At 46.8% G+C, this 23,593-nt stretch overlaps 1 protein-coding gene across 5 annotated transcripts in view; it reads right to left on the minus strand.

Annotated features, from left to right (window-relative positions):
* ASTN2 (astrotactin 2) overlaps positions 1–23,593 on the minus strand; it is a 585,314-nt gene that overhangs the window by 114,318 nt on the left and 447,403 nt on the right. The window lies entirely within an intron of this gene.

The following is a 23,593-nucleotide window of genomic DNA, read 5'->3' on the forward strand; positions in this document are numbered from 1 at the left end:
GTTTCCATCCTTCCAGGACGGAGCCTTTTTCCTCCCCTTTCGAGTGCCCCCTGCCTTCCTCCTCCAGCGAGTGGGAAGCTGTGACTGCTCTACACCACTGACACCTCCGCTGCTCTGGAAACCCATGAACTGTTTGAGAAAGGTCAGCTGGCAGCCTCTGCAGCTCTGCTCCTTGCACACAGCCGTGGGTGGTGCAGGAGCCCCCTCTGTTGGCAAAGGGATGCTGTTACCAGACTCCCCCGCTTCTTATCAAGTCCCTTCAACAATATTCCCCCCTCCCCACACCCTCCACCCAGAAGCCTTATCGCAGAACCAAGGCCAGCTGCACCAGCTTCCACCGAGGCACGAACTAAGAGGCACAAGGCTGTAGTGCCTCTAAATGGCTCGGTTTCAAACTCAGGCTCAAGGAATAATGCACATGGCAATCAGGTCTCTCCTTTGCTGCTCTCATTAATAGCTGGTCTCATTTAGCGCAGGTGCAAACTGCGGCCAGATGCACAGCAGGAGAGCAGATTTATCACTGGAATTACTTCTTTGTCTGGCAAAACCAAACTAAACAATTCCCTGTGAGGTTCTGGACCAAGTACATCTCCAAGGCCTAAAGCTGCCCATTCAAAATAGCTATGTGTTTCTTGAGAATATGCACCTAAGCTTCTATAACCTGTTGCCAACCAGGCTCTCCCTGGTGCTGGGAACACTGCACGTTAGCTGGCTAATGAAGTTTTGTAAGCTAGCCCATTTCCCCTCGCTGTAGCAGAACCATCTCCCATGGCATTATGGCTCTTCTCCATCCTTTCACCTAGTTCCTGTTCTGTATCCTTCTAGTCCAGCACCGTCCAGCATCGTGCTGGCTGTGGGGCTGCCTGGAGGGGACTTAACTGCGGGTCCCATTAACCACAGCCTTGAAGTTGATCCTTGGGAAGTATTGCACACTTCTCCCTGGACAGACCCTGAGCCAGCCATGCAACAGAGCATAGTACTGAACTAACATGAGGTAGGCAGCATTGGATATTATTCTTCTCTAAATGAAAGCAATATCAGTGCTACCCTAAAGGAATTGGGGGAGGTGGAGGGGTGGTAACTGATATCCAAATACATTCCTATTTATTTCCAAATCTGAAATAATAACACAAACATAGCCTCATATACTCATCTATATCATTTCCTACAATGACTTCTGCTGGGAGAGGGTGAGGCTGGAGTAGCTAGCAGCCACAGCTGAGTCTGCAATACCTTTACCTATACCAATTCCTTCAGGGAGGGCCTAGGACTGCAAGCTTTGTGAGCTAGCAAGCCAGTACCTGTCCACCTGTTTCACACTGGGATTTCATCTTCCTGGACCCTTGGCAGGAAGCTCTCATACACCCAGATGCTTGCTACAATGCCCCTCCTGTTAAGCACGATGGAAAAGGGCAGCTATCAGCAATGCCAGCCAGCTATTGGGTCATGGACCTGGGCTGAAAACTCCTTGTCCTGGCTACTACCTAGCTGGGAGAGACTTAGCTATGCACATCCCAGGCCCCTTTTGTACAAAGCCCCTTCTCTCACCCAGACATGCACTCCCCATGACAAATGCAAGTGGAAAGTGGAAACAAAGTGGCGGAGGATCTACAGCCAATTTGTACGTGCCCTGAAATAACTCTGCTTTCTCTGAAGTCCCAGGAGCACTTCTGTCGGAGATGTAACATTATTCATTTTCCTTTGGAGAAGTTTCAACGTGTAACAAAAATATCTCAAGTTCAGTAATGAGGCAAGAAATCGTGCTTACGTAGTTGAGTGGGTCCAACTCGGTAACATCACTCAACTCCCCTGTCCTTGTAGCATAAGAAAAATGATTGCAGAATAAATTAATCCTAATAAATGTAGGATTCCCATCATGCATATATAACTAGCAGTGCAGAAGTATGAGCGATTGATGAAGTCATGGCTTCAAAAGGTTCCTTGACAGAATTAGTCACTTGTAAAACATGCAGCAAAGGAGAAAATCTTGCTTCCTTTGTTATGGAGCATGAAAATGCTCCGCACATCAGAGTGATTTATGGGCCACGGTGCAGCAAAATTAGAGCAAGTGGTAATTAGGCTTGTTCTCTTGATAACTAAGGGATGAAAGGCAGAGAGGAGATGAGCGAGGGAACGGATGGATGCAGAACAGCCAGATGAAGACAAAACGCCAGTGGTACCTTTCTGTGCTGTTGTTTCTTTTGCTAGCGTTTATTTCCCCTTTCATAAATCACTGGGGGTGGGGCTCTGCTTAAAAAAAAAAGGCAACTGATGCCATTTAAGATGAATCAAGCCATTAATCACAACTGAGGGCATTTCTAATTAGAACCATCAGGAGTCACAGTTGCAGAAGTCACAGGCTCTAACAGGATTATAGAAAGGGCTGGATCATTTTATTGCTAATATTAGCAGATAAGAGAAATCCATCATGGGCTCTAAGATGTCAGCTGACTGGACGAGCAGGGGGAGGAGGAAGCACTTTCCTGATCCCATCTACAGCAACAACATTACCCATCTGACTCACAGTGTATTAGCTTCCTCTGCACTGTCAAACACTGGCCATTGCTATACACGTGCTCGCCACTGGATCTGAAAGAGTCCTTCCTGGGTGCCGTGGTGGTGTATCGACCTGTACACAGGCAGACACAGTGACCCTTTCTCCCACAGTGAGCCAAAGGGGTGATGGCCAAATGGAGCAGACTGACCCAGCCGCACTCTGATGCAAGGCTGATCTTTGTACAGCTCGGTGTATTATTGATGAATGTTTCTGGAGGAGGGAGGCGGATGCTCAGTAATGCATCATCAGAGGGCACAGCTGAGGCAAGGCCAAGAACGGTGCTTGCATTGCCTGGTACGCAAGTAGTCTGGTTGTCCCAGTCTTGCACTAAACAACTATGCTGCTTTCCCTCTGCCTACACAGACTCTTGTTAAAGCGTTCTCCCTCTCCAGTCATGTTCCCAACAAACCCAGGCATGCCTTCCTACAGACACTCACTTTTGCCAGCCTCATCTGGATAATAAAGAAGGAAAGCACTGTGAAAGCTGAAGGGACAGGGGAGCAGAGTACCAGATGGAATGGGATCCTCCAAAGTAGCCTCCCCAGACTCCAGCCATCCCACAACACACCTCTAGTTTCTATATGGCTCCAAGCCCAGAACGAAGAGGTTCTTGCTACTTTTGTAGACCTCTTCCAATTATTTGGGGGGGTCAGAGCAGGAGTTGGCTACAAAAGCAGCTGGCACTCCAGGTTTCTATGAGCTTTCAGAGGAGAAATAAGGATGGGATTCACTCGTCCCTACTCTTGCCTCCAAAAAAACTGATGCCTCAAGACTTCAGATATATTATCCTGGGTGGGGTTGAGTCTGAGATAATGCTAAGGTTATAAAGAGAAGTTTTAACAAATGGAGAGAGTTATGAGGTTCCTGTGACGTGCAGAAATCTGGAGCTAGGGGGCAGAGGGGGAAGAAGGGATTTGTAAGGTCAAGAAGAGCTTCTCCAAGCACCAGCATCACAGGTGAAGCCTTGGACTTGTAAGGCAGCACAGCTGCTCTCAGCAGTCACAAGCTGTAAAAGAGCTATGAGTACGCAGGCAGGGTTGAGAAGCATGAGCAGAGCTGACAGAGAGAGGGGATCCCAGGACAAAAATTCCTGATGTGCACCTAACATTACCTTGCATTCCCCAAACACAAAATATGGACAGAAAGTGTGTGCCAAGCAACGAAGGCAAAGGAAATGACATACCAGGAATGAATGGCTATTTTTCAGGCAAATGTCTGAGAATGCAATCCAGAGCAGGCAGGGGAGAGAGGAAGAGGCTATGCTATGACAGCAAATTTGCCAATGATACCAGGTGAGTGGGGTAGCAGATGCTTTGGAGGATACAGTAAGGATTCAAAATGACCTGGATAGAGTCAGAGATATGGCTCAAAAAAAAGCAGCACGAAATTCAGTAAGGACTAATACAATACACAAATGTATACATACACTTGTGACAGAACCATCAAATGTGTGCGCGCGCACACACTCAACATAGGGAAGGACTGACTGGCTTTTATAAAAGGATCTGGGGGAATTGCAAGTTGAGTAGGACTCAACAGTGTTACACTGTTGAAAAAAGAAAGGATGTATAGGGACAGGAGTGTTGTACGAAAGTCCAGAGAGGAAGTTCTTCCTCCCGGTTAAGCAATGGGGATGCCTCAACAAGAGTACTGAGTCCAGGTCTGGGAACCATGCTTCAAAGACAGATGTGGACAAACTAGTAAAAATCCAGAGGAGAGCAATGGCTTCTTCATGGTCTAGAAATACGACATGATGATTTGGGGAAATCTGGGATTGCTTAATCTGGAAAAGGGAAGTCTGACGGGGATGAGGTTGGAGGGTAGGAAAAGTGGTAATAGTTTCAAAATACAAAGAGAGTTGTCATAAAAGACTCTGGTGATCAGGTGTTCTCTGTATCCGCAAGGGACTAGATAATCAGGAATGGTCTTAAATTGCAACAGAAGAAATGTTAGTTGGGCATTAGGGGGAACACTCTAACTATCAGGGAGGTTAAACACTGGAACAAATTACCCTGAGAGGCTGTGGAATATCTATCATTAGATTTTTAACTGCAAGGGTAATTTGGACAAGGGTGTTCCTACCTTGAGCCAGGTGTTAGGGCTGAAAAGGAACTCAGGATGTCACAGAGTCCACAATTCCCTGTCTCCCTTTCCCTTCCTTTTAAAGGATTCTTGGCTTTAATCTTATTTATCTTGGGGGGAGTGGGGGCAGAATTGTGTGTGGAGTGGAAGTAGGGTTCATCTCCAATTATCTTGCCTATCTAGCCATGGCTTTTATATGCATTAAGAAGCTAAACAAGTCACATTCTATCTAGGCATGATTTTTAGATTAAAACTTGAGCAGCTAAAAATGCAGCTAAGGGTATTTCTGTGGTAGAGAAAGAGTCAAGCTTACGTCACACATAACCGGGGCATGTTGGACTGTAAGCTCTGAGGCAACGAATCATCTTTGTGTTGCCTATTTGTTCAAAGCCTCCCTGACAGTATGGCACTGTTTCTAGTAGGATGGGAGGTCAGCCTATTTCACCAGAATCCAAGGATGGTGAAATCACCGACTTTTGCCAGTCCTGCCCCTGGGGCTCTGCTAACACTTAATACCTTGGAAGCTTCCTAAATTTGAAGCCAGTGACCATTCTGTGATAATAGTGGGGGTTTATTATAAGCCACTTAATCAGGAAGAGGAAGTGGACAAGGCACTCTTCAAGCAGATGACAAATCCATCCAAAAGCTATAGGATAGTACTGATGGGAGACTTCAGTTTTGTGGACGTCTGCTGGAAGATCAATGCAGACAAACAAAATGTCAAGCCAGTATCTAACTTGTGTGGAGGACAGCTTTCTTTTTCAGAAAGTAGAGGACACAACTAGGGAATCACCCATCTCGGATCTTGTCCTGACCAACAGGGAAGAACTGGTGGAGGATGTGGAGGTAATGAGTAACTTCAGAGGAAGCAATCATGATAAGTTAGAGATCCAGATCCTGAGGCAGGGAAAGCAGGAGGTCAGGAAAATTAGGACACTAGATTTCAAAAAGCTAGACTTTATCCAGCTCAAGAGGCTAATATGTGTACTGTCACAGGAGGGCAGATTGAAGGATAAAGGTGCCCAGGAGGGCTGAGAGTGCCTAATGGGCACAGTATTGGAAGCCCAACAAAAAACTGTCCTGACATGAGGAAGTCACAAGAGGAATGGCAAGGGACCAATGTGGCTGCACAAGATGCTTCTAAACTACCTCAGATGCAAAAGGAAAGCATGCAGGCAATGGAAGAATGAACAGGCCAGCAAGGACACAAACCAAGAAATAGCAATAACCTGCCTAGACAAAATCAGGAAGGCAATGACAAAGAAAGAGCTGATCTCCTTCTTTGACATAGAAACTGCTGGGTGGATGAAGGGAAGGCTGTGGATATGGCATATCTGGATTTCAGCAAGGCTTTTAACAAGGTCCCACATGACCTTCTCATAAACATGAGAGAAATGTGGGCTGCATAAAATTCCTACAAGGTGGATAGTAAACTGACGCAACAGCTGTGAGCAAAGGGTAATTATTAATGAGCCCATGTCAGAAGGGCAGGAGATTTTGAGTGGAGTTCTATAGGGGGTCTGTCTTCGGCCTAGTGCTGCTCAACATGTTTATTAACAATTTGGATGCTGGGAAAGAAAGCTTCTTGAGCAAGTTGGTGGATGACATGAAACTGGGAAGGACTGTGAACATATTGGAGGATATGTGTGCAATTCAGAAGGATCTTGACAGACTGGAAAGCTGGGCTCAGCCTAGCAGGCTGACGTTCAATGAGGACAAATGCAAGGTGCTACACCTCCAAAAAGAATAATTAGAAATACAGGTACAAAGTGTGGGACACCTGGCTGGATGGCAGCACTATGGAAAAGGACCTGGGAGTCTTGGTAGACCAATAGGAGTCTTCATAGGAACGTGATACAGCCACATAAAAGGCAAATGCAATTTAGGCTGCATTGGGTGCAAGACATGGGAGGTGATAGTGCCTGTCTACTTGACACTGGTTAGACCTCACCTGAAGTACTGTGTGCAGTTCTGGCTCCACATTTTTAAAAGGACATAGAGAAGTTAGAGAGGGTCTAGAGGTGAGCAACAAAAATGAATCAAGGGTTTGGAAGGCAAGTCATATAAGCAGAGGCTGAAGGAGCTAGGACAAGAGGGGACATGCTAGCAGTCTTCAAATACTTGAAGGGCTGTCATAAAGAAGAGGGAAAACATCTTTTCTCTCTCACTTCAGAGAGGCAGATGGACCAACGGCTTGAAATTGCAGCAAAGTAAATTTAGATGGGATATCTGGAAAAAAACTTCACTGTTAGAATAGTGAGGCAGTGGACTAGGTGCCTTGGGAAGTTGTGGACTCTCCATCACCGGAGGTATTCAAGAAGAGGTTGGGCAGCCACTGATCTAGGTGTAGCTATGCCTATTTTCTACCTTGGGTATTTCCCAAGCTTCTGGGCTTTGTTGGTTGCTCCCACCCCTGTCTCCACCCCCACTTTTCTGCTATGTATGTTATTGTGTTTTTAAGCCTCCCCAGAGGCATTGGGTGTTAGCTACAGCTATGGCTGGGGACTTCAACTGAAGTGTATTGATTCTCTTGCTAGGAGCAAAGTTGTGGAGGTCCCTGGCTGCAGAGTCTTGCTCCCCTGCTCAGGGTCAGACTGAGCACCGTATTTGGTGTCAGGAAGGAATTTTAATCCATGGTCAAATTGGTATGAACTGTGGGGGGGGGTTGTCTTCCTCTGTAGCAGGGGGCATTGCCCTCTACCTGGGACCTCTTGAGCATATATTGACAGCATTTTATAGAAGCAAGACATTGGCTGGCATGGCTCCTCTGCTTTACCTGTAGCAGGTTAGGGTGTCAGGTCTGTGTTGTGTAAAGGTTTGGGGTAGTTGTATATAGATTATGGTTGTATGAGCTAGTTTGGATAGGGATGATCCTGCCTCAGGCAGGAGGTTGGACTAGATAACTTCTGGAGGTTCCTTCCAGCCCTGCTTCTTTAGGACTTAATAACTTTTCATCATTAACAAGAGGAAGGAAAGGCTGCAGTGTATAGCCAGGCAGCCATTCCAGGCTAGCTGTCCTGCAAAGGCAGCTACTACGGTACCTCACTGCCGTGTGGCAAGGGAGCAGAGCAAGTAATATGCTGGCTTGCTAATGGTAAACCAGTTAACTTGCCTCAGCAGAGCTTTACTAGGGTCTTTGGGGGGTTATTCACCCCTGGATCAAGTAAAATGCTTTACCTATTTGCTTAGTCTGTCCCCTACCTTTTTTTAATGCTGGTATAAGTGTCATCTATCTTAGGCCTTAGACTTTAGCACTGGCCTCAGTCAGATAGATGCTCAAGCACCATCTGGAATAAAGGTAAATTAAACCATCTTCTTAGATATGGTCCTGAATTGGGGACAGAAAGTATAGGCTGCTACCACTTCTGTGTGCTGGCACAAGAGTGATCTGAAGGTAGAAAGGTGACGGTTATCCCCCGGGGGTGGAAATAATTCTCAGGTTCCTCTTTTGCACTGCTACCCTTGCCAACCCATCCGGAACATACCATCCTGCCCTGGGTGGGATGGGTTGGATTAGCAAGGGAAACACATGCCAGAGTCATTTTTCATATGTCTTTCAATTTCAGGAAGCTTCCAGGCATTTTTTTATCTTTTTTTTTGTCTTGGCAATATGGCACCCATTTGCATTGTGAAGCTGCGTAAGTCCTCTCCTCTGCAAACAAGGAGTGGAGCACGTCCATACTACCCACTTCCCTCTGACAAGGAAAAGGCAACCATTACAAAAGCTGAAAGGTCTTCAGGAGAGGGGCTATCAGGAAACACTGATTTTGTAAGCAGACCCCCCGCCCCAAAGCGGGAGACCCAGCAGGGGAATGCTACAGAATATCCCTTCATCCCCCATAACCCAAACTTGCCATAGCAGTATTTCCTATTATGTCTCCATAACCTAAACTGACCCCCCTCCAGGGTCTCCAGATTAGTATCTGGGAAAGCACAAGCACACGGACTCAATCACCCAATTACAAGGAGGAAAGGTTTATCCTGTATAAACAGCATGAAATGTGACATGGCCTTCCCTGTACAACCAGATCTCGCCCAGCAGCAAGCTGAACAAACTGGGAAGGGGCCATGGGGGAAAGGAGGGGGCTTCCCCCATCTCTCATATCATGTGAACCGTGACAGAGGAATAGCTATTTTAATTGGCAAATACCTCTGGCTCCATGTGCAATTCCCCCCTCCAGCCACCTAAAAGTGATATAGAGGGCAGATGCAGGGCAGTGCCTGGGACTAGGGTTCAATGAGAGGATAGCACCCTGCCTTGAAGAACTACGTGATACTGGGCCTGGTGGGGGGGTTGCGGGGCTGGAAGCATGTGCTAAATGGAAATGCCATGTTCTGCTTAAAGCAGCCATACAAGGGATGGCTCAGTGACAGCAGGGGTACAGGGACTTAACGCTGCTTGTGCACCACAGACTCTACCTCTGCTTGGGGTTCAAGTGCAGCCCCCAGCATATATCAAAGCAAGGAGCTTCCTACAGGTTGGCAATGGGCGGCTCCGCAGATAACAACTGTGGCACCCAGTGCTACAGTTCTGCTCCTCCTTGCCTTTAGCTCTGTCCCCAGAATACTTTCTACACTTGAGCTAACTGGGGAGTCACTGTAGGGAGGGCACTGCATGCCAGCTCTGCAACTCCTGTACTAAAGGGACATTTTTCCAGACCATGACAACTCCTTTACACCCTCTATACATTGCCTGTTGCATTTCTCCCACTCCCCCCACACCATATTTCTCAGATAATACAAGATATCAGCAAACCCAAGAACATGACAGCAGAATTAAAGGAAGAATAAGGCAACCTGCAGTGCAAGAGATCCAGATCCAAGAGATCCAGATTATCTGGTCTCATGGAGTAGTTAAGACCAGATGCTTCCACAGAACATGTTAAACCCTCCACAGCACCCTGATCCAGCAAAGTACTTTGGCATATTTATACCTACCCAGTCACTAGCATTTCTAACTCTGACAGGACAACTGAGAATGTCCCTTGATTCTTTCTGACAGGACAGACTTTGGGCCTCAACTTTTTTAGGTTAGAAAAACCTTAATTCCAGGTGGTAGTTTTATACGCCAGGATAAAATGCCAAGAGTGAACTCATTAACGTCCCTTGTAATAAGTTCAAAGTCTTGTCAACTAGGAGGGAGTATTCTGTAGCTGTCATTTTGCTCTCCAATCTTGTCCTCAGTAAGAGCCAGCGCAATTTCAGACAATACAAAGTTTTTGAGAAGCAGCAAGATTTTAGAGCAGGTCAGATATTCCTGGCTCTACTGCATCCAGCACTCTCAGTCTTCTACCTTCATAAGCTTATTGGTTATTATTTTCTTCTCCTTCTCAACCAGCAAGAATATTTGGGAGGAAATGGAGGCAACACCTTGACCTCAGTTCTGCCCAAAAGGCCTTTCTGCAAAAATCAGAAACTGGAACGACCGTGACTCAATGAAACATTTAGGCATCTAGCTCAACATCAGCCAAGAAATCTCCTCCTCCCTCTTTGCTTTCCAGGATATAAGAATGGCATTGGTAGGTGGAAACAACTACAGCTATCCCAAAGGGAGAAAAATCAGCATGCTCAAAATGAATGCAATGTCCAGAATTAGCTACTTGCTTGGTATTATTCCACAACACATCCCAGAAAGCAGCTTCCAAGAACTTGACCTTCTCCTGAAAGACTTCCCTTTGTGCATGTGTTTTAAAGCCAGCCCACTAGTTAACTGGGTTTAGTGCTTAGGGGAGCTGACCTGGGAACTGAAGTCTTTTGTTTATCCAGGGATGGTTATACCAAAGGCAGCAAGGGTTTTCATTCCTATAACAAAAACCCTAACCTGGACAGGCCCCTTTTGTGGAGGCAACTTTAATTTCAGCCTGTCTGTAACCGCTGTTCACTGGAATAGTGGTTTTGGTCGCACACATGCCTATCCCCGTTAGGGAATGGACCCAGACCTATTCCATATACACCACTGAGGTGGCAGCAGATGGCAACAGCATCTGCTCAGCACGACCTTGAGGTAAAAGCCTCAATATTTCTTCATCAGATTTCCAGAGCAATTATTTCTCCACCGTCTCAGAGATGTTCAAACGTTTTCTAGCAGAAGCTTAGATGTCCAGATTCTCCACAAAACAATTACGAACAACTGACCTTCCTGAATATCAGTATTTACTACCTGAGAGAGTCTTAAAATTTGAGGTAAGTCATCAAATAGCACTACGATGAAGCAGATAAGCAAAGCTTCAGACAACCTCATTGTAACAAATAATGCCTTGTCATATTTTCCTCCACCCCTATCCAGGGGGGAAAGAAAATGTACCAGCCATTGGCCACAAAGAGCCATGCAGTTAAAGTTGTAGGTTCAAACTGTCAAAATGACACCTAAATTAACACCTTCCATAGGTATTAATCCACTGTCACTTTATGACAAGAACATCGCTGTTATACGAGTTTCTCGAAGTTGTTTTTCAAACAGATCTGCAATGGGGAAACAGATGCACAGGAAAGGGCGGGGACATGACCAAGGTCATGGTGACAGAATTTGGTATTATTCCATAATATTGCCATGATCATTCTTTACATCTCCCGGCCTTAACTGTATGCTGTTATTCAGTAGTGGAGTGAGCTAAGATCCATGCTGGATGTAGGGACAGCGATATGTGGGTACCTGCATGTTGCTCTCTGGGCTGTATCAAACCAGGTCATCAGGAACGGAAAAGGGTAATTAATCTGGAGAAGAACAGCTCGGCAATCACAATGGGAATCCCCCTGTTACTTGAGATCAGTGGTTCTCAACCTTTTCAAATGTGAGGCGCCCTTCAACAGACTCCTAGCAAATACCAGCTATTAGTTTGATTTTTTTTTACTACAGAAAAATAATAGAGCGACTCTTCTGCTGCAAAAACTCAGAAAGACTACAACAGGTCAGAATGTTTTTAACAGTATGGATTCTTATTTGACAAGTCTGGTAGTATCTTGTGAATCATGTTTGCTCAGCTAATAGTGCTAATATTATGGCATGTCCTAGCACTCTTGCGAAAGGATCTCAAGGCACCCCAGGGTGTCACAACATCCTGGTTGAGAATCACTGCCGGAGACCAACTTGCAAGCACTGCTACAGTGGAGTAAAGATCAAATGGAACCAGTGGAGAGAAACTCCCTTTAATAAGGACAGTAGGAGAGCTCTGGGAGAGGACATGTGGGCTCAAGAGAGACAACCACAGTACTGCAAGTAGGCAAATGTGGGATGGATAATCTGTCCTCCCACCCCTATGCAGGTCCTATCCTGGTCTCTGAAGCACAGGTTTTAAGATCCCTTTTAACGTTCTGTGGCCATTAATTATAACTGAAAATTCACACAAACACTCAACCTCAGTTTGGCTCTTGTTGAGTTCTTGCAGTTTGCCAAAATGCTGAACACCCAGTATCTCCTGTCATCTTGAGTGGTAGCTGCTCGGTACTCAGCAGGCTCAGAAATTAGGACTCCATTATGGCTACAACATCACTTTAATGCTACTGACCTTATCAGCAAGCTTAGGCATAAGTCTAGGAACTTGACTTCAAACCACCCTTTTTTCCCTGAAAAATCTTGGCCAGAAGCACTGATTGCTGAACCCCTCTGGCTTTTTTTTTTCTTTCAGTCTTCAAATTGTTGTTATAACATCAATGACACAGCATCCATACACTAGAGAAATGTGCTGGAAAGTGATGGTCACTGTAACTGTATTTACAGAGGCAGAGAGATCTGGATGCTTTTAAGTGACTCATTATCATCACAGAAAAGGGCTGTAAATAAGGTTAAGTTATGAGGATGCAGCTTGAGATCTACCAAAATGCAAAGCCTCCCGATTGGGTCTGTCCGGTACAAGGGAAGAGTCTTTTCCATGCAAGACCCCACTGTTTTTCCAGTGCTTCCCTCTACCCCCTCAAGACACAAGGTAGCATTTTAATTCCATCCAGGAAGAGCACACACCAACTGCAGATGCTTCCTCAGCCTGACGAAGGGTATTTATACCCAAAAGCTTGCTAAGAAGAATTTTTCCAACTATCTGTGTTGATCTAATAAAAGATATCAGATTCACCCAAAAAACCTCGTCTGCCAAGTTTCTAACAACTCCCTTTCACCCCAAAGTGTGTTAAACAGCTAGAACATCGACCTCCTCAGATAATCCAGATTGGTGTCTTGTCCACAGGCACCATTCAGCTCATGGGCTAAGTTTTTCTCCAAATCAGAGTGGTGCAGTCTTGCTGAAATCAACTGAGCTGTGCCACAGCTTGGCCTTTGCATACGTCATTTAATCCCTTTTTGCCTCTGCTTCCTCTTCCTCCATCCTTAGCCTATTCAGATGGAAAACTGATTAGAGCAGGGGCCAATCTCTTACTCTGAGGACATACAAAACACCCAGCAACAATGGGGGCCCATTCCTAGTTGTGTAGCTTAGCAGCTCCAACAACAAGGAACCTGAATGTAGAGTCTACGTGTGAAGGGTCACATTTCCAATGTGCATGGCAGGTCTGCACAGCAAGGCAGAATTAGCTGTCTACTTCTCCACCCAATGCCTTGGAATATCTCCCAGCTGCAGACAGGGTTGCCATACACACCCAGCGAGAGATGGCTGGAAAGGGACTTGGAATCCGCTGTACAGGAGCAGCCCAGTACATTGGACTGCCTGTGTCCCAGAAGCCACAGGAAACCCCAGCCTGCGCACCTGATGACAAAGGAGCCCTCACCCCTCCTTAAAATAAGAAGGTTCTAAGATAAAAACGAGCCTGTCTTGGATGAGAAGAACAAGGGATTACTGACGGATATTAACAGCAGGTATGTTTAGAATAAATCAAAAGGCTTGCTATCAAGAGTATACAGCTCCCCTGTTTTTAGTGCAAAACCTCAGATAGTTACTGAAGGAGGGTGGGAGTGGGGAGCATAAGTATTTGGTCAAGAATGCAGTGGCCTCTGAGCTGGCGCCCAGGGAGCCCCCATGATGTGCCCATGCCTGGTGGCTAGCTCAATGTAGCTGGAGAGAGCTGCACCATATACCTAGGAATGGGAGGGGAAAGCAACTTTGTGGGCACATCTACATGTGCACAGTTACTGTGCAGTAAGTGAAATTACTGCGCATTATGGCCGTACTCTACACTTGCATGCCCATACTGCACAATAAATATGGTGACTTACGCCTACTTGGGCATAAATTTGATACCTGCATTGTGCAGGTATCAAATTTACACCCGATTAGTTACTGTGCAGTAATGCATGTGTAGACACTTTACTGTGCGGTAACACTGTGTGTGTGGACTGACTTGGGACTAACTTTAGTCCCAAGTCACTCCACACACAGTGTTAATGCACTTTAATGCCTGCACATGTAGACGATGGCCTATTCCTGCTTACTGTGCAGTAATTTACTGTGCAGTAAATTGCACATGTAGACATGCCCAGTGCAGCCATGTCCAGGCAGCTCTATCACTGAAGCTAAAGGAGCTGGGAGTGAAGGATGAGGACGGCTTTGAAGCCAAAAGGAGTACATGCTCAGCAGGTGGTGGGGAAACCAGTTCTCTAAATTTCTCCTGCAAGGGGAATGTAAATGGACGCAGTCAACACTCCCCATGACAATATCTGCTCCCCTCTGCCCCCACCCTATTCCATTGCTAGAAATGGTTTTAAATGAAAGGCCCTGAACCTGGTGCTTCACAAGCCCTTAGAACAAGGGTGTCAAACTCATCTAAACCCTGGGACTGAATGACTGGCACGGAGCCAATCCCCACAACAGACTGGGCCCATAGTCCTGCAATGGGTGCCACGTGCAGCGTGGGTCCTGGGCCAGCTGGACTGGGAGCAGTGTACGCAGCATGTCCCAGGACCTGTGTGTGGGGCCTTATCTTTGACACCCCTGCCCTAGAGGAAGTAACCGCAGATATTCCTCTTGCCCATCAGCAGCTCCCAGTGGTATGCCTGCTTAGGCTTTTCTGGCCATAGGCCAACTGCCAGGGGTGGAGTTATATGGCTGATTACAGGCATGCTAGGTTCTCTACACAGAACAGGAAGTGTCTTTCTCCCCAACTTTACAAAAAGACATCTCTGAGGGCCTAGTAACCTAGAGGGAATGGTCTTTCTGTTCCTGGGACACGTGTAAAAGGGACAAATGCCCTGAGACTGACAGCCATGAGGATTCTTCTAAGGGAAGACCCTTAGAAGACCCTAAACTTGTAACCATTTGGGTACCGCAGTGTAGGAACATTGATAGAAAGGGAGAGGGTTTGAGCTAGCGGTCCCTGGGAGACAAGAAGGGGCCTGCAGGGTTATTCAGGAGAAGCAGCACCACTGTAGTGAATGTTTCACAGTTTTCATAGATATTAGGGGCTGGAAGGGACCTCATGAGGTCATTGAGTCCAACCCCCCCGCCATAGGCAGGAAGTCAGCTGGGATCAAGTGATCCCAGCAAGAAAAAATATCCAGATGTTTTTTGAAAGAGTCCAGAGTAGGTGGTTGCAGGTTCATACCAGCATACCCTGAGTCTAGGAGGTGTCCACAAGCTCGACCTTTACCACATGAGACATTTGGCTTCTGATCCCTAGCCAGTGGCTTCTTCCATTCTCCAGCTGCTGGCTAGTCACCACTGGGTTCCAGACACCTTAGAAGAGGGGTCAGCAATCCCCGGCATGTGTGCCAAGCACGGCACACAAGGCCATTTTGCTCGGCACGCCACTGCCAGCCCAGGCTCTAAGCAGCTGCTGCCAGCCATGGAGCCCAGACTGCTCCCAGCAGGTGGCTGGGAGGCTGCAAGTCCTGCTGCGAGCAGACTGGGCTCCGTAGGCCGCTGCAGCTGGGCCGCTGCAAACAACTGCTCCAGGCTGTGGCATATCAGCACTCCGGCACCTTCCAAGGTAGACATTGTGGTTTTTTCGGCACTCCGGCCAAAAAACGTTGCCTGCCCCTGTCATAGGAACTTCACTTAGTTCTACTGAGCTCCCAACTAACAGGATGTGAGCAGGCAGTGAGGGGGGAGCATCAGTGCCTATTTTCCCCCTGTGTCACATCTCCCTCATGGCAGCTCCTGCATTAAGAGATTTCTCCCTTTTGAACATATTTCCATACTATAATCCTTGCATATTCCAGAGGGTTGGCAGTAGCCATCCAACTGCTTGCAGAGACCACTTGTTTCTTCCTTTTACCCCTATTCTTGCTCACTTTGGTACATGGAATGCATGCAAAAAACCCCTCTTTTTTCCAAGACAGTTAAGGCTGTTAAGGTTTGCAGCACAGTGAGCAAAGCTAGGCAGCAAGGGAGCATCCTCACATTCGCTTTCTACAGATCTAAGATAAAGCCCTTCAGCAGGGGAGAAAGACTAGTATCCAGATTGCTCTGCATCTCTAGAGCATGAACCTGGGAGTCAGAATAGATGTGTCCTGCCCTGGGAGAGAGCTGAAAACGAGTATTTTGAGCCCAAACCAAAGAGTCAGATTATCTGAGTTCCCTTCAGCTCTGAGAGGAGGGTTATCAAGTGCTTATAGCATAGCACTGAGTATCAGGACTCCCACATTCTTGTCTTAAGCCTCCCATTGGCTCACGATGGCACAGAGGCACAAAAATACTTACCCAATTACCCCATTTATAAAGCAGGGATAACACTTCCTCACTTCATGAGTTGCAAGGGCTGGTTTATTCACATAGCCAGCCCCTTCCAAGGACATGCTACAGAGAACAAGGTGTCCTTACAAACCTTGTGCATGTACTGAAAGCATCTCTCCCACACCCCTCTGCTAGTGTCTGGGGACTCCTCACAGTTGTCAAGACAGGAGAGTTAGGCAGCTTTGCTGATGACTCCTGTGGGATCATCATTCTGCCAAAGGGAAGTGCCTTTTATCCTGCCTTAGTTTAACCAAGCTACCTCTGAATCTGTATGAGCAGGACAGGAGGTCTGTGCCATTCAGTGCTGGCACCCTGCCTGCAATTCAATCTGCTCCTGCTGCTCCGACATGGACAAAACCTCCCTTCTGCCTCCAAGGATGAGGTCATCATTAAATTAAGGGAGGGGGGGAGGGTTGGAAATAACCCACACAAACAGAATGAGTGGAAAATAAAAACAATGTAAGTGCTCTCGGCCCCTATTTACTCCATTTTTCAAGGACAAACTTTCTCTTGCCTAATGGAATCCGTTTGATTTTTACTTAGTGGATTAGATCATGGGAGTCTGTGCCCAAATTCAAGCTGGACCATGGCACAGGGGTCACAGGACCAGCCTGATTCAATAACGGAGTCCAGAACTGAAGAGGCAGGAGATGCAGAGACAGGGACTGGAGTGAGGTGGGGGAAGACTTTCCACTTGGCTTCTGGAAAGGAGGCTGCTCCCAGCATTAAGTTGTCCAGAGGGGATGGTGGGACTGCTGGAGTTTCCCTGCTTATTCTCTGCCTAGGTCTGTGGCCACGAGTTTGTCCAGGCAGAGCAGTGCTCTGAGGAAGCTCCCACGCAGAGACTCTGAGTTAGCCCTGACTCAGGAGAGTGTCCCAGCAGCAGCCCCTTACTATTTGTTTCCTGGGGAGCAGAAAGCTCACAGAGTTGATGTTCAATTAGCCACTGGCAGGGTGCTCCTGCAAGGAAGCTCCTGCTGCTAAAGTCCTAGTTATCCTTGGCGAGGGGTTGCTTTGTGGATGCCCAAGTGGTGGGAGTCCCAGCTGGCACAGCCCTTGCACTATTGTTGGCAAACTTGCATTCCCTGGCAGGAGGAAACACAGAGGTGAGGTCAGGGGTGAAAAAACAAACAGGATGCAAAGAAAGACTGAAAGAGCCCCTACCACAGCACGGCTCCTGCCCCCACAAACAGAGCAGTGCCTCAGCCAGCCCCACTCTGCAACTTTGCAGCAGGAGAGCACCCTCTGCTCCCCAACACTAGGTGATGACTCTTATTCTCCAATAAAAAGAAACGCAACATTCATATTTTATTTTGAAACCCTCTGGTAATGCTGCTATTTCGCCCTGAAGCCCTCAGTATCCATCCAAGCCTCCTCCAGCTGAGGACACAAACAAGAGATGGGATTAGTGACGTTACACTTAATGATCCCATTTATTCCTAACGAAGAGGCTGTTTAACAAGTTGCCTTCTCTTTGCTCTGACCCATGGGCCACACAGGGTACATGCTGCTGAAATATTTAGCAGGTTTGCACCTCTCTTCTCCTTCCACGATGTAAACTTGCTGGACTCTTGTGCTTATGGGAGCTGGAGTTATATGGCATGGAGACATGTAATGCACTGATACTAGAATGCCACTGAGCACCAAACACCTTCGCACGGCAGAGACTAATTTCAGGACAGCCACTGGCAGTCTCACCGTGGGACAGCAGCTACAGGGAGAGAAGCCCACAATGGTAGACAAATCAGGAGCAAAAGGGACCGACTTCTGAATGAGTGCGCTGTATGAATTACCAAGTCCTGGACCAGGGCAGTGACTTCCAGGGGGAAAAGGTAGATTTTTAATACTTACTTGCTCATGGTCATTGAAGAAGAATCCAAAGTCATTTCCTGCTCTGTTAAGCAGAGTGCAGCAGGGACTGCCAATGCCTTTCTCTTCTGTGTTATACAGCACCTAGCATAACTGGGGCTAAGTGCTACTATAATATAAACCAAATAGTACAGGGACTGGTTCTAACCAGCCAGAGCTGAGCATCATGGGCATTTTTGAAGCCTGCCATTTCATTCTTTGGGCTGCCAAAGAATTCAAGCAAGAACCTTGACCCTCTGTAAAGCAGGGCGGGGATCTGGGGAGTCCATTCATCTAAATTAAAAGCAGAGCTCCAGAGTATAGAAGACTGGACAGCTTGGAAGAAAACTGATGCTAATTGTATTAAATAAGCTACCTGGGCAATTGTGAATTCAAACCAATGCAATATCCTCAGAAGTAGCAGCTTGCACAAGGTGTGAATTAAAGTTGTGGAGTCCATCATCTCCAGACTGAATAGGCCTGGAGAACCACTCCTCTCCTCCCCACCAGTATCATGCGTGCATACTGTACTGGTGCCTGTGTTGCACTCTCACTTGCATGAACAGAAGACTCCACTTTCCAAGCAACTGCTTTGCTTTTCTCCACTAGCACCAGCTTTACTTACAAATTCAAGCTGAGGGTGGGAGTGCTCTCGTATCCTGTTCCCACACAGACTCTAGAGTTAAGGGTCTGAGGATAAAGGGTGAATTTCAACACAAAGATCTGTTCAAGGCCCAGAAACCCTGTCCAGCCTGGGAGAGGTTTTGGTGGAACTAGCCCCACATGCATAGGGATTTTCAGTTCACTATGCCTCTGCCGGAGGTCCCTGGCTTTACCACAACAACCAATTTGAACAAGGACTAGGATGCAAGATAGTCTTGTTCTGAGGCTCTGGATTCACTTCATGCCTCTGCGCAGACTTCCCATGCTTCCCAGGTTTCCACAAGCAAATCACTCAGCTTGGGATTTTCATAGAATAGCAGGGCTGGATGGGATCTTAGGTCATCTAGTCCAAACCCCTGCTCTATTCAGAATCTTCCCTGACCAAACCATCCAGTCAACATCCCACCTGCTAAGTTATTTCTAATACAAAACTAAAATTTCCCTTGGTCCAGTGTAAGGCCATTCTTTCTTGCCTTGTTCCCGGCAGCCACAGAGCATGGTCTAGCTTCATTCTCCGTACAGCCACCCGTCAGGTACTTGAAGACTGTTACTAGCTCCCCCACAAGTCTTGTCTTCTCCAAACTATGTAATCATAATGCTTTCAGCCTATCTTCATAAGTCAAGAGTATACTCAAGCTCACTACTGAAAACTGCTCTAATTCTCTCCGTCTGTGGCGTTTTTCCTCCAAGGCAGCTCCTTGCTTTGCTGACTTTCAATGAGAGTTCGGTGTGAGGATCCCACCTTTCATCTTTCTGTGTCTCGGCCTCCCGTTTCTCAAAGCCAATAATCCTTCCCTTTTCTTACCCTTCATCTGTCTTGCCTGGTGAGTTTGCAGGCTCTTTGGGATGTGGAGCATCTTTCATTATGTCTGTACAGCACTTAGCATAAGGGTGCCCAGATCTCATTCAGGGCCTCTTTGGGTGACTGTCGTAAGGGACAAAATAAATGGGGTGGCAATCAAAATGAAGAAATGAAAAACACTTTGCAGGGACCCCTTTCTGCCTTCACCCACATATCCCCTTTGGAGGCTCTTAACTTAGAAACCTTCCCTCCAGAGGAGCGTTGGAGCGACAGAAAATATTTTCCAAGCTTAATATCAGTTCCAGATGTTCATAGCCATTTCAGTTTGTATTTCACCCTGTAAAACACATCTCTCTCTCTCGCGCTTGCTCTCTCTCTGGTGCACAGCCTGCTTCTTCTATGACATAATCTGCTGGCTTGCCCAGTCAGTGCAGACGTGTACACACACACACACACACACGCACACGCATGCACACACACTCACGCACAGTCTCTTTGAGCACCTCATGATTGAACAAAGAACATCGCTCAACTACAAAGGCATTGTACACATGGACCTATGAGTAATTTCCACAAGTTTTAACAAACAGTTTGGGATGTAATGTCTCCTTTCCTGGCTGCCGATCGGAGAAGTGCTCTCTTCCCCACTGCAGGGTGTTGAAAGTGTGGTCTATTTTGCACACATGTTCACTTCAGGAACAATCCTATTAACATCAGATGTTCAGAAGGTTGTGCTTTTTTTTGTAGGTACCAGTAACAAGCCTTTAAAAATATGTGTAGCCAGGGGCGTGGGTGGGCAGGCAGTCCCCAAAAGGTCCAAATTCCCCTTAGCCAAGCCCCACCACCTTTGCCCTGCACATTGAGAGAAGACGACTGGGGAGCGTGGAGGGGCCCAGCCTGCAAACTTGCTCCGGACATTACTCCAAGATGAGCAAGAAGAGAAAATGATGTTTGGCTCAGGAAGGGGGCTTCATCTTCCAGTTGCAAGGGGAGCAGGAGGCCAAGGGCTTTGTGAAGATTAGACACTGGAGTCTTTGGGGGACAGGCAGACAGCCAGATGCCATACGGGAGCAAAGTTTGCTGTGTAGCCAAGGCAACGAGTTGGCAAAGCCACAGCAGAACACACTGCCAGGAGGTTATAGCTAATTAAAATAAAATAAAATACAAAAAACCCTTCTGCATGAAAGTCCTGGAGATCCTAAGAATGACTCCAGCAGATTCAGGTAGAGCATACCTGTTACTTACTTTGGCACCGCTATGCTCTACAAATACCCATCCAACTCCCAGTGTCCCCATCATGGTGGGTGATCCCCTCAACCTTTAGAAACAAAGGCCCACATTTTCCAAGGGAGCTTGGCTTTCACTTTTAGGGTGTTACCTTGATTTTACACAGACAGTGTTTAATTCTCAGCTGATGGAGAGATGCACACAAATGCAAACGTGAAGGGCTTTCATAGACCTGAGCAACCAAAGGTTCAAATGAAATCAAGGAGACCAATATTGCAGGCTCCTCTGAAAATTCATCTCTCTCTTTGGTGTCGTTAGGTGGATGTCCAAGGCTGACTGGCCACTGTTGGAAATTACACCAGAAAGGTCTGAAAAGCTGGAACGGAGTTTGAGAAGGGGGGGTGGGGTGCCTGGCCCTAAACAACACTGGAGAGAGAGATGTAGGGCTTGCTTTTTTTGTTTTTATTTTGTTTAAATTGTAATTGAGGTTACTTTGCCTGAGAATTAGCTAAGCCCCCAGGAGCAGGCTATGTAGCTCCTCAGAATGAACTGAATTGCCTGTCAAACACATGGCAGTCATAAAAAGAAAATAATAATAATAATCTGTATTTCCTACTCTTGCTGCCAGGCAGAAATCCAGCCACATCAAAAGAGAAAATTTGTGTTTCCCTTGCCTGGCCTCACCTGACAAATGTGTGAGCAATCTGGAATCTCCATCCAAAACAAAGTGCTTCCTTTGGCGGGTTGTTTTTCCTTTTTTTTAGTATTGGAGGGTGCCCCTCCAAGATAAAGAGCAAACCTTCCATGCTGGGAACTGGAAATGCAACCCAAGGACTACAGGATTTGGCAGTTTTGGAAACAGAAGTTAGCATGGGGAGGGGAGTGGGGAGAGAGGAAAATTTACTTTGGGGAAGGAATGGTGTCTAAATAGGTAACATCGGGTACCACTGGGACACAGACCCTTCTGGCCATCTGGAGTTGAGGCCACTACAAATGATCAGTGGCCTCTGACAGATGTTTTGATCTCTCTCTAGCACTGAACATCTTAGCCTCAAAGCAAAAGATACTCAGATACTGTAAGAACTAGGGCTAGGATGAATATGTCAGAGAAGAACAGCAGATGGGGCCAAAATGCCCTGCTGGTGTAATCTGGTATAGTTCTGTTGATTCTAGTGGAAATGGGCCACTTGACAGAAATAGAGAATTGGCTGCTTAAGAGTCTTTTAAAAAGTACAGGAAAAACAAAGCCAAACAAAAGAGAGCCACCAAAAGCCAAGTTTTGCTGTTTCTGCTTTTCTCTCTCAACTGGCTCTGACTGATCTTGGTGCGACTGATTCGCACAGTCGTCACACAGTCAGAATGCCAGGTTGAGGTTCCCTTCCCTTTTACCCTCTTAGGCCTCACGACCAGGAGTCTTATTTCCAAAAGCAGCCAGAGTCACTTAAAAAACCTTCTATGGCAAATGCCATCACCTGGTCCAATGCTGGAAACCACTTTGCCCATCTGCAGACTCTGAGGATCTCATGCACAGTGACACTTTCTGAACAGAAGCCTGTGAATTCAGTAGCCTGAAATTTAGCATTTCCTCTCCTCTTGACTCCCTGACACCTGGACTCAGCATCTGGATGAAAGGTGGGCATCAGGAGAATCCAATTTTGCCAGTGACTGGAGCAATGGGTTACAAATAGCTAACAAGCCAACATGCAAGAGCACTAAGAGATGCTGTACCACAGAGAGTAAGAGTCAGGGAACAGCCTCAGAGACCTGGCCTCTAGCTGTCCATGATGAGAGATCATCAGTGCAGGAGGATCCAAGTGGGTTTCAGTCTCAGATCTATTCCATGTACTTCTACACAGCTTTGCCTAGTAATACATGCAGCACTGGGGGCTGGCTCCTATAGTACTGACTCTGTAGTCTCTACAGGTCCTGGGACACCAGGTGATAAGCCCAGGATGGGTAATCGAAAAAGCATTAGACACACACACCACTGGCTGCACATAACCCACAGATTGTGTCATATGCAATATAATGCTCTACCTGCAACATCCATGGAACAACTTTCACTTGTTTTTGCTCTTTTCTTCAGGCACTCCAGAAGCTCCTGCTCTTTGGAGTCCAGTAAGCCCAAGGGGCTAACTACCAGAGAGCTCAGCTAGTCTCCCACTGCAAAGTCAGATCAGCCTTGCGACATGTCAGTACTTCTTAGGAACGCAGGACTGGAAGGGTATTTTGTAGTCTAGTTTCCCACTGTCATAGGCAACCATGACAGAATCCCATTCACAAACTGGTCAAGCACCATCTTAAAAGTACTTAAGATTGTTGCCCATGTGGCCCCCGCTGGAGGACTGTTTAAGCATCTTACTTCTAGGATGGCTGGATGCCTTCTTCTAATGGTTTCCTGACTAGACAAGGGTACACTTTAACAGCTTCAGCTCCCAAAGGAGGAGGTCATTAGCATACAGGTTTTTGGCGGGGCGGGGGGGAGGGTTATGTGAGTTTGTGTCTGCTCCAGTCAGCTTTGACTGGGCCCTAGCTTTGCACCTAACATTTTGTGGTTAAACAAATCCAACAACGTACAGCATAAGGCACTCATCTTTTCCTGGTTGTGTTCATGAGAAGAGCTGGAGCATCATTTTCAGTAGTGTTTTTTGGGGGGGTGGGTTTCATGTGTTAATACAAGACCTTTACATTATTCACCTAAACTCCCCATTAGGCTTTTACAACCTTCTGCCCTGGAGGGGCAGGGACTTCAATCATAGTTTCATAGTAGCTAGGGTCAGGAGGGACCTGAACAGATCA

The sequence above is a fragment of the Crocodylus porosus genome, unplaced genomic scaffold, assembly GCF_001723895.1.
Source record: "Crocodylus porosus isolate Cpor-Errol unplaced genomic scaffold, CroPor_comp1, whole genome shotgun sequence".
Lineage (NCBI taxonomy): Eukaryota > Metazoa > Chordata > Crocodylia > Crocodylidae > Crocodylus > Crocodylus porosus.